This window comes from Theropithecus gelada, chromosome 7b (genome assembly GCF_003255815.1).
Source record: "Theropithecus gelada isolate Dixy chromosome 7b, Tgel_1.0, whole genome shotgun sequence".
In the NCBI taxonomy this organism is placed as follows: Eukaryota; Metazoa; Chordata; class Mammalia; order Primates; family Cercopithecidae; genus Theropithecus; species Theropithecus gelada.
In genome coordinates, this window is record NC_037675.1 from 42,138,364 (window position 1) to 42,152,844 (window position 14,481).

The 14,481-nt window shown below is 34.6% G+C and overlaps 1 long non-coding RNA gene across 1 annotated transcript in view; it reads left to right on the plus strand.

Annotated features, from left to right (window-relative positions):
- LOC112629461 overlaps positions 1-14,481 on the plus strand; it is an 88,093-nt gene that overhangs the window by 24,072 nt on the left and 49,540 nt on the right. The window contains exon 2 of the long non-coding RNA XR_003120600.1: positions 2,137-2,187. This is a non-coding gene — a long non-coding RNA (uncharacterized LOC112629461). The remainder of the gene's footprint in view (positions 1-2,136; positions 2,188-14,481) is intronic.

Genomic DNA, 14,481 nt, shown 5'->3' on the forward strand with positions numbered 1-14,481 from the left:
AGTGGCAGGATCTCGGCTCACTGCAAGCTCCGCCTCCCGGGTTCACGCCATTCTCCTGCCTCAGCCTCCCGAGTAGCTGGGACTACAGGCCCCCGCCACCACACCCTGCTAATTTTTTGTATCTTTAGTAGAGACGGGGTTTCACCGTGTTAGCCAGGATGGTCTCGATCTCCTGACCTTGTGATCTGCTCTCCTCGGCCTCCCAAAGTGCTGGGATTAGAGGCGTGAGCCACCGCGCCTAGCCCCTATTGCCTTTTTAGAAAAGTAAATTCTTGCAGCCTTCTCCATCTTTTTCCTTCTAGATGTTCAGAAAATGTAATTGGGTATTTTAAAATGTTCATAATGTAACCATTTTTACTACTTTCTCTGATAACATGTACAGTGGCACCACCATCTTTTCTTAGCTGATTTATTGTATTTCACTTCTAACAGGTTTCTCTGCTTCTAGTTTTGTTCCCTAAAATCTATTATCAAAGAAATAGTCAGAGGAATCATTTACTACAATGTCAAGGATGCCATTCCTCTTCTCTCAAAGCCTCCCATTGCTTTCTCTCCAGCTTATAATACAAGACTAAGGTTTGTTGTGACTTAGTCTGGCTCCTCCATTCCTCCCTGACTGTGTCTGCCACCATACTCTTTTTGCTCATTCTGCTCCAGATGCTCCGACAGTCTTACAGTTTCTAGAAAAACCAAGCATGCTCCCGTTTTATGACTTTTACAGTTATTATTCTCTCTACTTCAACCATTTTCCCTCATGTAATATACATTCCGCTCTATTATTTCTTTCAAGTCTCTATTCAAATGTCACTTTATTTGGGTCTCCCCTGACCACCATACAGAACATGTACTCTTTCCGAACTGTTCATCCTGTTTATATTATCCATATTTATCCAAACAATTTGTTCATTTCCTATTGTCCCTTACAATATGTAGCTCCATTAATGCAGGTGGTTTCCCTATGTTGGCTCCTGATGTTTTTCAAGGGGCTAGACCGGTGCTTGGCATGTAATAAGATTCTCATGCATTGCTGAATGGATTGATAAAATACTGTTGGGCTATTTCAAATTTTCTGTTTCTTACTTACATAATTCCAAGGATTTAAATAGTCATAACTTTCTGGGCTTATAGACTTATTTCTAGGTTGAATCAAGAAAACCATTAAGCCCAGTGAAACTAGCGAATGTGCTTATGAGCTCTTTCAGACACAAAGTATACTTTGCTTTTAGTACTCATCTTGTTCTAATCGGTGACATTTATAGACTGTAGGAACTAACAGCAGAAATTTTATACTACATTAAGAAAGAAGAAAAATGAGAGCAATGAAAGTAGGCTCATTACAGGATAAATGGTGATGGAGAAGAGAGGTAACCTCCCAGTAATGGAAAAAGCAAATAAATTCCCATCAGTCTGAGTTTCACAGGATAGAGAATGGAAAACTTGATAGTTATTAGGCCTCAACATCAAACAAGATGACTATATAACTAATGAATATATGACTATATATTCATTAAAATATGTATTTTATATATTTACATTTTAATGAGATATATAGTCATTAAATGAATAAATGAATTCACTAAATAAATGATATATAATATGATATATATATGTATGTAAAACTTGAGAAACAAGTATGCTCTTGTTTCTCAAGTTACAATCAACCAGAGAGAATATGTTTCATCTCCCATAGAGATTAAATTCTGGTGAGGAATTGCATTAGTTGAAGTATTAACGTTAAGATAGTGACATTGTTTATTACTATCAGGTAGAATTTATAGAAAATAGAGTAATTATTCAATTGTTGGTGGGGAGTGTGAAATGTGTGAAAATTTGAAATAAAATGATAAATTTTTATGTCCAAAAACTTTATTATGAAAAAATCAAATAATTCAAAGTTACATTACCCTGACAATTGTCTCAGTTTTTCCACCCTGCAGATATAATCAAGGAAGCAACAGTAATTGCATTTTTTACTAGAGTCTTCTCATGCTTTTTAAGTTCTGTGAAGAAATGCAATCTCAGTAACGCCTATAATCAAAGCGTGGACCATTTATTGTTGCATTATTGGTCTATTCAAGTGCTATAACAAAATATAAACCAGGTGACTTAAAAACAATGCAGGTTTATTTCTCACAGTCCTGGAGACTTGAAAGTCCAAGGTCATGATGCCCGAAGATTCAGTGTCTGGTGAGGGCTCATTTCCTGGTATGTAGTAGGTTGTCTTTTTGAATGTGTCTTCACATGGTGAAAAGGAAAAACTCTGGTCTCCTCAGTCCCTTATTAGGGCACTAATCCCATTCACAAGTGCTCCATTCTCATGACCTAATAAACTCTCAAAAGCCCTACCTCACCGTACCATCACACTGGGGATAAAGGTTCAATGTATGAATTTTTGTGGGACATAAATGTTCAGATCATAGCAGCTGTGAAACAAATTAATCACAAACTTAATACCATAAAGCAACAATAGGCTTTCATTATTTTACAGTTTCTTTTTCTTTTTCTTTTTCTTTTTTTTTGAGACAGAGTCTCACCCTGTTGCCCAGGTTGATGTGCAGTGGCACAATCTTGGCTCACTGCAAGCTCTGCCTCCAGGGTTCACGCCATTCTCCTGCCTCAGCCTCCTGAGTAGCTGGGACTACAGGCACCTGCCACCATGCCCAGCTAAATTTTTTGTATTTGTAGAACAGAGGGGGTTTCACCGTGTTACCCAAGATCATCTCAATCTCCCGACCTCGTGATCCACCTGTCTCAGCCTCCCAAAGTGCTGGGATTACAGGCATCAGCCACCGTGCCTGGCCTATTTTACAGTTTCTATAGGTATAAATTCAGAAACAGTTTGACTGGGCAGTTCTGTTCCAAGATCTCTCATGAAATTAAAGTGGAGATGGTTACTAAGGTTTCAGTCATCTGAAGGCTTGACTGGGGCTGGAAGATCTGCTTCCCAGGAGTTCTTACTGAAAGGGCAGAGTTCCTTTCCTCATAGACTTCTCCAGAGGGCTGCCTGACTGTCCTCATGATTTGGCTACTGTCTTCCTTCAGGATGAATGATTCAGGAGAGAGCAAGGAAGGACTGCCAAGTCTTTTATAACCAAGCCTCAAAGTCACACATCATTACTTCTGCAATATATTATTGACTACACAGGTGGACCCTATTTAATGTGGGAGAGGAATACATAAAGGGTGAATATCATGAGGTGAAAATCATTGGAGACCACCTTGGAAGCTGTCTAACGCATCAAGAATTATTTTATTTATGATTTATTTGAAGTCTTTTTTTATTTATAATCTGTTTTACTTGGAATGATTGTTTATCAGACTCAGCATGTTTCAAATCTGTGTAACAGTTGCTATCTTGTTTGTCATTAGGTAAGTTCACATGAAACCCTCAGGCAAGGCCTTCAGAACTAACACCTGTTGTAATTCCCTTATTTCTTACGTGATTTAAATTGTGAAAAGCCCATATTTCTTTTGAAAAATCATTGCTTGTCATTTGTCTCTGATGTTAGCATGTTTTCAGGCAATGTTTTTGAATTTAAATATATTTGTTGTTTAGAGATGTCTTTTCTTTGCCCTTTTCTTTTACATACAAGGGTACTAGTATCCAGAGAGATCAAGTGGCTAAGGATGCAAAATTTGAAATAAAATTTAGGTTTTCTGACTGTTAATCTTTAGTATTTCCTCTACAACTTGCTGGTAGGTGGACAGTTTTTAATAATTGCATGACTCTATAAGAACACATTCATAAATTTAGGGAAAGATTTGTAGGCTTCTTATAATGGAACACTTCACAATGCCAGCGGCTATAAACTTTTCCCTGTATGATTTCCTTCTTTTCATTATGCTGAAGTTTCAGCTCAGCATTTCGAACACCTAAGGCAATGAAATGGAACTTACCCCAAAGAAAAAACAAAAACAGTGAAAATGTCTGGGAAAATAGCAATCTTACAAATGTGTTGATATCAAAGTCCTGAAAACAAAATAAAATTTTAGTAAAACTCAACGGTATAATTCCTGTGTTATTTGATATTCTTTACTGAATAAACAACAAGTAAAGACTACAGAATCATTCAACTTAAAAATATACACATATAGGTTTCCTTCAACCTTTAATGTCAACTTCACACATATAGGTTTAGAAATATATTTCATTCCCTTTCAAATAAAGAATGGTTTTTCTCTTCTCCAACCAGATTATTTGTGTTATTAATATAAGCAGAATGCCTAAGGGTTGAATCACTTCAGGAGTTGTGAATCAAGTGTAAAATGAATGTTCATTTATGGATGGAAGAAATAATGCCAAGAGAATAGCAGATCACCAACTACTGAACTTAGTGTATTGACATATGACACAACATTTTGTGATTGTTTAGCAGTTCATCTGTTCTTGACTTTTTGTCCTTTATAATAATATTACAAAACAAGAAAATACCAAAGCTAAAACAAAATAAAATTATGTAATAGGATGTCTTAAGCTTTGTTTTTTAATTTATCGCTTCATCAGAATAGCTAATATGTGGTAGCATATCTGTAAAATGACCATGATGGATGCAAGAAGAACTACTTCATACTGATTCATATTTCAAAAGCAAGTGCTTTGTAAAAACAAAGAGCAACTTGTATATATAGTTAGAATTTAGCTTTTTTTATTGCTTTTTTGAGACAGTATCTCTTGCTGTGTTATCTAGGCTGGAGTGCAATGCCACGATCACGGCTCAATGCAGTCTCTAACTTTTGGGCTCAAGCCATCTTTCAGCCTCAGCCTCCCACGTAGCTGGGACCTTAGGTGCACACCAACACACTTGGTTATTTTATTTTTATATTTTGTAGAGAAGAGGTCTCCCTACGTTGCCTAAGCTGGTCTTGAACTTCTAAGTTCAAGTAATCCTCTGGTCTCAGCCTCCCAATATGCTGGGATTATATATGTAAGCCAACATGCCCAGTCAGAATTTAGCCTGTAACATTTAGTATTTCACACCAAATATAACATCTCATAACGCAGCACCATTTAAAAATGAACTTTCATTTTAGAACACTTTTATGCTTACAAGACAATGGAACAAATGGCCTAAAGAGTTTCCATACACTTCACACTATGTTTTCACTCTTATTAACATCTTACACAAATATGTTACAATTAATAAACCAGTGCAAATATATTATTATTAACAAAAGTACATACATTTTTTTCAAAAATTTGTACTTTAATAACTTCTTCCAGTTCCAGGATTCCATGTTACATTTAATAAGGCATTCAAATAGGAAAATAAGTCAAACTATCTCTCTTCACTGATGATAAGATTCTATAACTTGATTTCCTAAAGTCTCTACCAGAAGGCTTCTAGAACTGATAAATTTATTTATTTATTTATTTATTTATTTATTTATTTTTTTTTTTTTTTTGAGGCGGAGTCTCGCTCTGTCGCCCCCAGGCTGGAGTGCAGTGGCGCGATCTCGGCTCACTGCAAGCTCCGCCTCCCGGGTTTACGCCATTCTCCTGCCTCAGCCTCCCGAGTAGCTGGGACTACAGGCGCCGCCACTACGCCCGGCTAATTTTTTTTTGTATTTTTAGTAGAGACGGGGTTTCACTGTTTTAGCCAGGATGGTCTCGATCTCCTGACCTCGTGATCCGCCCGTCTCGGCCTCCCAAAGTGCTGGGATTACAGGCTTGAGCCACCGCGCCCGGCTGATAAATTTATTTAGTAAAGTTTCAGGATATAGAATCAGTGTACAAAAATCAGTAGCATTTCTATATGCCAACATCCAGGCTGAGAGCAAAATTAAGAACACAATCCCAGTTATAATAGCCACACACGAAATGAAATATTTAGAATATTTAGGCACATAGCTAACTAAAGACATGAAAGATCTCTACAAGAAAAACTAGAAACAAAATCAGAGATAATGCAAATAAATGGAAAAACATTTCATGCTCATGGATTGGAAGAATCAATATTGTAAAAATGGCCAAGCTGCCCAAAACAATTCACAAATTTGACATTATTCCTATCAAATTACTGACGCCCTTTTTCACAGAATCATGTCTTCATGTGCTACTTTTAGCTATGACAGTTACTTTGATTTTTCTTGTTTATGATGACCTTGGGAGTTTTGATAAATACAGGTTAGGTATTTTGTAGAGGGTATTTCTCTTAAAATTTGTGTGGTGTTTTTCTTATAGTTAGTCTTGTTTGTGTTCTTGAAAGGAAGACCAAAGATGTAAAGAATAACGTGGTTTTTTTTTTTTTTTTTGTAAGTCACCCATATAATTGGCTAATTAATGTTATTATAATTCTCTAGTCTATCTATTATGTGTTCAACTCCATAATGTTTCTATGCACCTTTGGATTTAAATTCAGGTAGTATTATTGCTCAAGTGTGTGAGATTCGCTTGATGATCTTGAAGTATAGATAAATGCCTGCAGACTAGTTTGATACAATCTTTAGGCTTTTGTGATATATTTATCAAACTATGTGATTTAACTATCCAAGTTCCTTTATAAATTTTAGGACCTGAAAATTATATTCAACTTGATGACTGTAATATAAACATTATCATCTCCATCAGTACTGTACATGTATAAAGACTTCATGTTATATTTTAATCAGAATAAATTTCCTAAGCTAGATTCTCATTGAATTAGTTTAACAAATGCTTATTAACACTATTCATTTGAATTTTATAATTCTATCTATATTTTTCTCTTATAACTAGTAAAATTCAATTTTGATTCAGTAAGTTCTGAATATATTGTCTATATTGTCTGTACTGTAAAACTATTTCCTGAGAGTGGAATTTCATAGGGCTTTTCTATCAAATATATTATGTGCATATAAGCCAGCTCCTCTGGATATGTTAACTAGATATGTGAAACATAAGAGCCTTTTCAATATGTAACAAAATTTAGTTGAAATATACTTAGCATTATATTCCATTTGCCACAAGAATTAGTAATATGTAAGGTAGGAAATCAAGTTTAAAAAATTCAGTTGAAGTTGTTATTTTTAAAGTTTTTTTGTGTGTTTGTTTTTGTTTTTTTGCTTTGTTTTGTGGTTTTTCTTTTTTTCCTTTTTTTTTTTTTTTTTTTTTGTGAGACAGAGTCTTGCTCTGTCGCCCAGGCTGGAGTGCAGTGGCGTGATCTCGGCTCACTGCAACCTCCACCTCCCGAGTTCAAAACGTTTTTCCTGCCTCAGCCTCCTGAGTAGGGGCTACAGGCGCAAATAAACTGTAACACACTCTATCAAGGCCCTGTGTATATATTTTATGTGACAGTGATCACAATAGCTGGATTATCACTTTTGAGACATCCAAAGCATATAGTCTTTGTATGAGAAATAGAGGTTTTAAGAGTGAGTGCATAAACTGCCTACTGTACACATTAATGCTACACTGAAACACTTGACCATGGTTCAAATGTAGCTAAGAACAGTACTTCTCAAAGTCACCTGAAAATGTTGCTAAAACTCAGATTTCTTAATTTTCTAGGGCCCACACCTGGAAATTCTGATTCAGTTGTTTGGCAGGGGCCTGAAAATTTGCATTTCTAACAAGGCCCAAATAATATTGATGCTTCTGTTCTCCCCTTCATGCTTTAAAAAGCAAACAGATAGTAATAAACTCTTACAAGAGTAGATCTCTTCTTTTAGGGATAATATTCTGGGAATGAAGTTAGATAAGTAAATTAAAGGACAAATTCCAAGAGAAAAAATGGAGAGAGCTCCAGTGAAATTTAACTAATCTGTCGTATAAAAATTATTTGTATTTTCTCATATATCATGTATTCTAAAACAATATGTCCCAAAAGGCATAATAGTTTTGTATCATGGTGTTTCTATAAGGATTTTGCAAACAGTTTTCAAGAATAATTCACTTTATGAAGCTCAATCTATGTTATTTATATTTTATTTCCTGATAATAATAAAGAATTTTTTAAGTAGATAAAAATTTAAATACAAATAATATAGAAAATAACACTACTAATTTAGCTTTTTTGAAGTTCCATTTTCCCACTTTTTTGTTGTTGAAGTAGTATAAATTCATTTTTTAACCTTTGTTTAAAGGAAGATTTTAATTTTTTTTGAGTGAGTTTGATGGCTTCTTTTCATATTGTGATATCTAAATTTGTTTTTACATAATTTATACAATCAAAATATATTATTCCTAGAGAATTAAATAACAGACAGGTGTTTATATGGCATTTCAAAAGTAAAACATTGTAAGCAATTATTAAGCTATTGTTTTGGTTTAAGATGTTATATAGAATAATAGAAAAATAAATATTATTCAGCAATACATGCATATCATGTTTATATTTCATGCTTTATGAAACTAACTTCTGAATATTTCAATCACAATAATCAAATAACGCTCACTGTTTGAGATAATACTACTATTATTATTCTAACCTACATTTCTAGTAATAGATATCCAATTTAAAATAATCACTAGTTCAGAAATAATCTAATTAATTCTAAACCTATATACCTATAAGAAGTCCTAGTTATCTCTACAATAAATTCATAGCTTCTTACACTAAATACATATGGCTTTCACAAAGATAAATATATTTGTAAACCTATTCACTGTAAATTTTTCTTTATATCTTCTTTATAATTTTGCCTCAAAGTAGCTTTCATCAAAAAAGAGAGAGTTCACTGGAAAAAATTGAATTGCTTTGAAATGTGGTTCAGATGCTTTCACACTATAATATATTTTTAAAGCATGTCTTTGAGAATTTAGTAATTTTCAGATAGTTTCATCACATATTCATTTCAACTAAGGCATAATTACAAGGAGAATCAAGCTATAGTGGGACAATAAACAAGATGAATGTCAAAATGCAATTTCCTGAGTTTATGTCAATTCTCACTAGAGCTATACAACACTTTGGATATAAAATTCTATGCAAAAAAATTTAATGTTTCCAATAAAATCTGTATTTTAGAATAAATAATATTTTATGTTGATATTACTATAAATCAGCCTTAGCATGAGATATGAACAATGTTTTTATGTGTTATATGTATTTGAAAAGGTTGACCTTTATCCAAACCATTTTTCTTCAACACCAATGAATATTTATTAAAACATAATTATACTTTTTTTAAATTAAGTCCAATTAATTCAGAATAATAGGTGATAAAATGACCAATATTTACAAGAAGTTCGAACCCAATATATATTGTATTTTTAACACTATTCTAAAATAGAATTAAACATTTTGATACTCTTTACACCCTGACCATTCTGAGGAAATATAAAACCTTTGATTCCATTTTCACAATTTAAGTAATTTCCTGCACCCTTTTAAAATCTCATTTTGCCTGAATATCAAATGAAACTAAAAATTATGAAAAAAGAACACAATGATTCTTTCGTAATATAGAAGAAATAAAAAACAGACTTGAAAATGGCATAGTTCCAAATATATGCATCAAAACCTGAACATTTACAGACCTCTTTCTTCTTGTTATTTTATTCTATTGCAGAGGAATGAGGGGGGAAATATGGAAGAAGTAGAGAGTGTGAGAACAGGGGATTTCTTCTCGTGATGCGAGAACAGGGATTTAGGGAGCCAGCTGGCAGTGGAGAAAGAGGTAGCATTACCAGTTTTGCTGAAACTGTACTGCAGTGATTATGCACCATACATCCCATGAATTCCACTTCTATAGCAACAGGGATGATGGGTCCTCTGAGTCATGTTATGGTTTGCTACCTTAGCAATTCTGATGAACTTCAGGCTCTTCTGAATCTGTCCTTCAGGTGTTGTTTGAACTGATTTATTCTGCATAACGATGTTGAAAGATTGGGGTCCAAAGAGAGAAATTCCATTTTTCTTATCATTGGATTTAGGCTTTTCCCACTGGAGCTAATCCTGCCTGCATGTGGAATTTGAATAAGTTAATAAAAATTACGTCTGTCATTTTAAAATAAAATTTCTTCCTAGCTTCTAATTTCTCAATACATAGTCTCAGTTACTAAGATCTTGTTGCATTTGCATCTTCTGACTTTAGAACACCAGAAAAAACTACTGTATATTTTATTTTAGTAAAGGTAAAATAGTAGGACTATTTGAGCTTGAGTAGCAGTTAGCTAATTTTTTCATGGATTTTTGGGTTGAAGCGTTTACATTTTATATCAGTGATAGTAGCCACTCTGAAATAATGTGCACAACCTGAAATCACTACAAATTCAGGAATTACAACCAACTAGGGCTTCAATCTGATCGCTTAATATTCAAGTTTATTAGTATTAGTAATAAATTTTACTAGTTATTCAAAATAACGCATGAATCCAGGTCCTAGCAAGAACCATAATTGAACACCGTTATTTCAAGTGAGGAGACTCTAATAAAGATACTACTCAGGTGCAAGGTCAACATTAAATAAAAACAAGAGACGGTAATGCACCCAGACACCAGCAACAGCAGGATGCAATTACTCCTATGGTAGAGGGTCAAGGGAAGAAAGTGTGTTACCAATACCAAGTGTCAGCTATAATCAGTGGTAGGGTCTGTCTGAAGCTGAGGTCCTGAGAGAATCAACTAGGATATGAGGCACCAACACAATGACTAGGAAAGAAATGATCTTTTTGGTCTTTCCCATCCTCTGGTCTCTTTTCGGACCAGATTAAAAATGATGCCTCATCCAAACAAAGGCCAATAAAAAAGAGAGTTGAGAAGATATCTCAGTAAGGCTCAGAATTGGAGAAACACAGCAGAAAAGAGGAAAACAGGTATGAGAAGAACTAACAAAAGAAATTTAAAAGTGCATAGATAAGGTTAGGGAAATACACACTGAACTTCCATGGTGCAGTTTCATCAAATGTTGACTTTTTTCCCCTTATTTCTTTCTGACTACCATGAGCATTTCTGTGTTTCTAAGGAACTTATGCTCCATCAGTGTCCTTCCTTTTACTGCTTAGCCCAAGTGCCCTATTTTAGAAGTCCACCCCAATCACTCTCAACAAGGAAATTTTGCAACCTAAGGACAAAAGGAAGAGGAGGAGGAAGAGAAGGCTAGGGAAAAGAGAAGAGGAAGGAAAGCAGAAAGAACACTTTTTCGGCATATTACATATAAAGCTTTTCTTAATATGGTTCATGCTTACCTGAACTCTCGGTTGTAATACTCCATTGAATACTCAAATGCTTCTCCATTTCTGAGTGTGGTGAGACTAATTATACAAATAGATTTTTGTCTTTTTCTTATTTTTGAAGTTTACCTTCACTGCTGAACACCATCTTGACTTGGCGAAGATTAAAACTCTCATAAGTGTTTTTTGTTTGTTTGCTTGTTTTTTAAAATTTATTTTTAATTTTTGTGGGTACTTAGTAGGTATATATGTTTATGAACTCCATAAGATGTTTTTATATAGGTATGCAATGTGTAATAATCACATCATAGAGAATAAGGTATCCATCCCCTAAAGCATTTATCCATTGTGTTACAAACAATCCAGTAATCCTCTTTTAGTTATTTTGAAATTTACAGTTATATAATTATTGACTATAGCCCCTCTGTTGTGCTAGCAAACACTAGGTCTTATTCATTCTTTCTAGCTATTTTTTATACCCATTAACCATTCCCACCTCCCTCCCACCCTCAACTCCCCACTATCCTTCCAGGCCTCTGGTAACCATCTGTCTATTCTCCATCTCCATGACTTCAACTGTTTTGATGTTTAGACTCCACAAATAAGTGAGAATATACAATGCTTGCCTTTCTAGGCCTGGCTTATTTCGCTTAAACATGATTAACACCAGTTTCATCCTTGTTGTTGAAAATGACAGGCTCTCATGCTTTTTATGGTTGAATATTCTCCACCGTGTATAAATACCACATTTTCTTTATCCATTTATCTATTGATGGACACTTAGGTTGCTTCCTAATCTTGGCTACTGTGAACTGTGCTGCTACAAACATGGGAGTGCAAATATCTCTTCAGTATACTTATTTCCTTTCTTTTGGGTATATGCTTAGCAGTGGAATTGCTGAATCATATGGTAGTTCTATTTTCAGTTTCCCGAGGAAACTCCAAATTGTTCTCTCTAGTGACTGTAGTAATTTACATTCCCACCAATAGTGTATGACGGTTCTCTTTTTTCCACACGCTCACAAGCATTTGTTATTGCCTGACTTTTGGATAAAAGTCATTGTAACTGGGGTGAGAGAACAACTCATTGTAGTTTTGATTTGAATTTCCCTGACGTTCAATGATATTGTGCAACTCTTCACATGTCTGTTTGTCATTTGTACGTCTTCACTTGAGAAATTTCTATTTAAATCTTTTGCTCCTTTTAATCAAATTATTAGATTGTTTAATGGAGTTATTCGAGTTTCTTATATACTCTTGTTATTAATCCCTTGTCAAATGAATGTTTGCAATTATTTTCTCCCATTCTGCAGGGATGCTGTCTCTTCACTTTATTAATTGTCTCTTTTGCTATGCAAAAGCTTTTTAACTTGCTATGATCCCATTTGTCCATTCTCCCTTTGGTTTCCTGTTCTTGTGAGGTATTATTTATAAATTTTTTGCCCAGACCAATATCCTGGAGAGTTTCCCCAATCTTTTAGTAGTTTCATAGTTTGAGGTTTTAGATTTAAGTCTTTCGTATATTTTTATTTTAATTTTTGTATATGGTGAGAGATAGGGTCAAGTTTCATTTTTCTGCATGTAAATATCCAGTTTTTCCAGCACCATTTATTGAAGAGACTCTTTTCCCCCAATGTATGTCCTTGGCACCTTGGCTGAAAGTAAGTTCACTGTAGTCGTGTGGATTTGTTTCTCGGTTCTCTATTCTGTTCCATTGGTCTATGAGACTGTTTTTATGCCAGTACCATGATGTTTAGCTTACTATAACTCTGTTGTATAATTTGTAGTCATATAATGGGATTCCTCCATTTTGTTCTTTTTGCTCAGGGTGGCTTTGGCTATTCTGGATCTTTCATGACTTCATACACATTTAGGACTGTTTGTTCTCGTTCAGTGAGGAGTGTCATTGGTATTTTGATAGGGATTGAACTTAACCTGTAGATTCCATTGGGTAGTATACACATTTTAACAATATCGATTTTTCCAAACCATACACATGGAATATCTGAAGTTTTTGTGTCCTCTTCAGTTTCTTTCATCAGTGTTTTATAGCTTTCATTGTAGAGATCTTTCATTCTCTGGTTAATTGTTATGTGTTTAATTTTATTTATGGCTATTTTAAATGGGATTACTTTTTAAATCTCTTTTTCAGATTATTCATCGTTGGCATGTGAAAATGCAACTTATTTTTGCATGTTGATTTTGTATCCTGCAACTTCACTGAATTTGTTTGTCATTTCTAGTAGTTTTTTGGTGGAGATTTTAGTTCTTTCCAAATGTGATATCATAGTATCTGCAAACAATGATAATTGACTTCTTCATTTCTAATTTGGACTCCCTTTATTTCTTTCCCTTGTTTGATTATTCTAGTTAGGACTTCCAGCACTATGTTGAATAACAGTGGTGACAGTGGGGATCCTTGTCATGTTTCAGATCTTTGAAAAAAGGTTGTCAGTTTTTCCTCATTTGTTACGATAATAGCTGTGGGTCTGTCATGTATGGCTTATGTTGAGGTATGTTCCTTCTATACCCAGTTTCTCTAAGGTTTTTATTTTAGAAGGATGTTGAATTTCAGCAAATGATTTTTCATCATTAACTGAAATGATCATATGGTTTTAGTTCTTCATTTTGTTGATGTGATGTGTAAATTTATCACAATGATAAATTTACATGTGTTGAAACATCCTTGCATCACAGAGATCAATCCCATTTGGTCATGATAAATGATCTTTCTAATGCAGCAGTCCCCAACTTTTTTGGCACCAGGAACCCTGATTCTGTGTGTGTGTGTATGTATGTGTGTGTGTGTGTATGTGTGTGTGTATGTGTGTGTGTGTGTATGTGTGTGTGTGTTGGCAGGGAGGAGGCTAAGAATAATTCAAGCACACTACACGCACACTACTTTTATTGTCTACTTCATTTCTATTATTATTACATTCTAATATATAACGAAACAATTATACAATACACCAAAATGTAGAATTAGTGGGGGCTCTGAGCTTGTTTTCCTGCAACAGGAGGGTCTAATCTAGGGGTGATGGGAGATAGTGACACCCGAAGTGTTTGCTTATGTCCAGTGTACTCCACAATCCTGTTTTGGTTGCTGTCACTGCATAAAACCCTGCTTCACAAAAATGGGATGTTGGAAATGGAAGTGGCTTTTCAGTGCTTTTGTGGAAATCTCAGGATAATTGACCTTGACGCTAATGTAGAATGAATGGAGATTTGAAGTTGTCTCATACATACTTTTAAGGTCATCATTATTTGCAATTTCGAGCAGTTGATCCTCTTCTAGCACGGATAAAGTTGATTTACCTGGCTTATTCACAAATGGGTTGTGGATCCATTGCTTCCCAGTTCTGGGGGCATTTGTGTTGGAAAGTAATGCT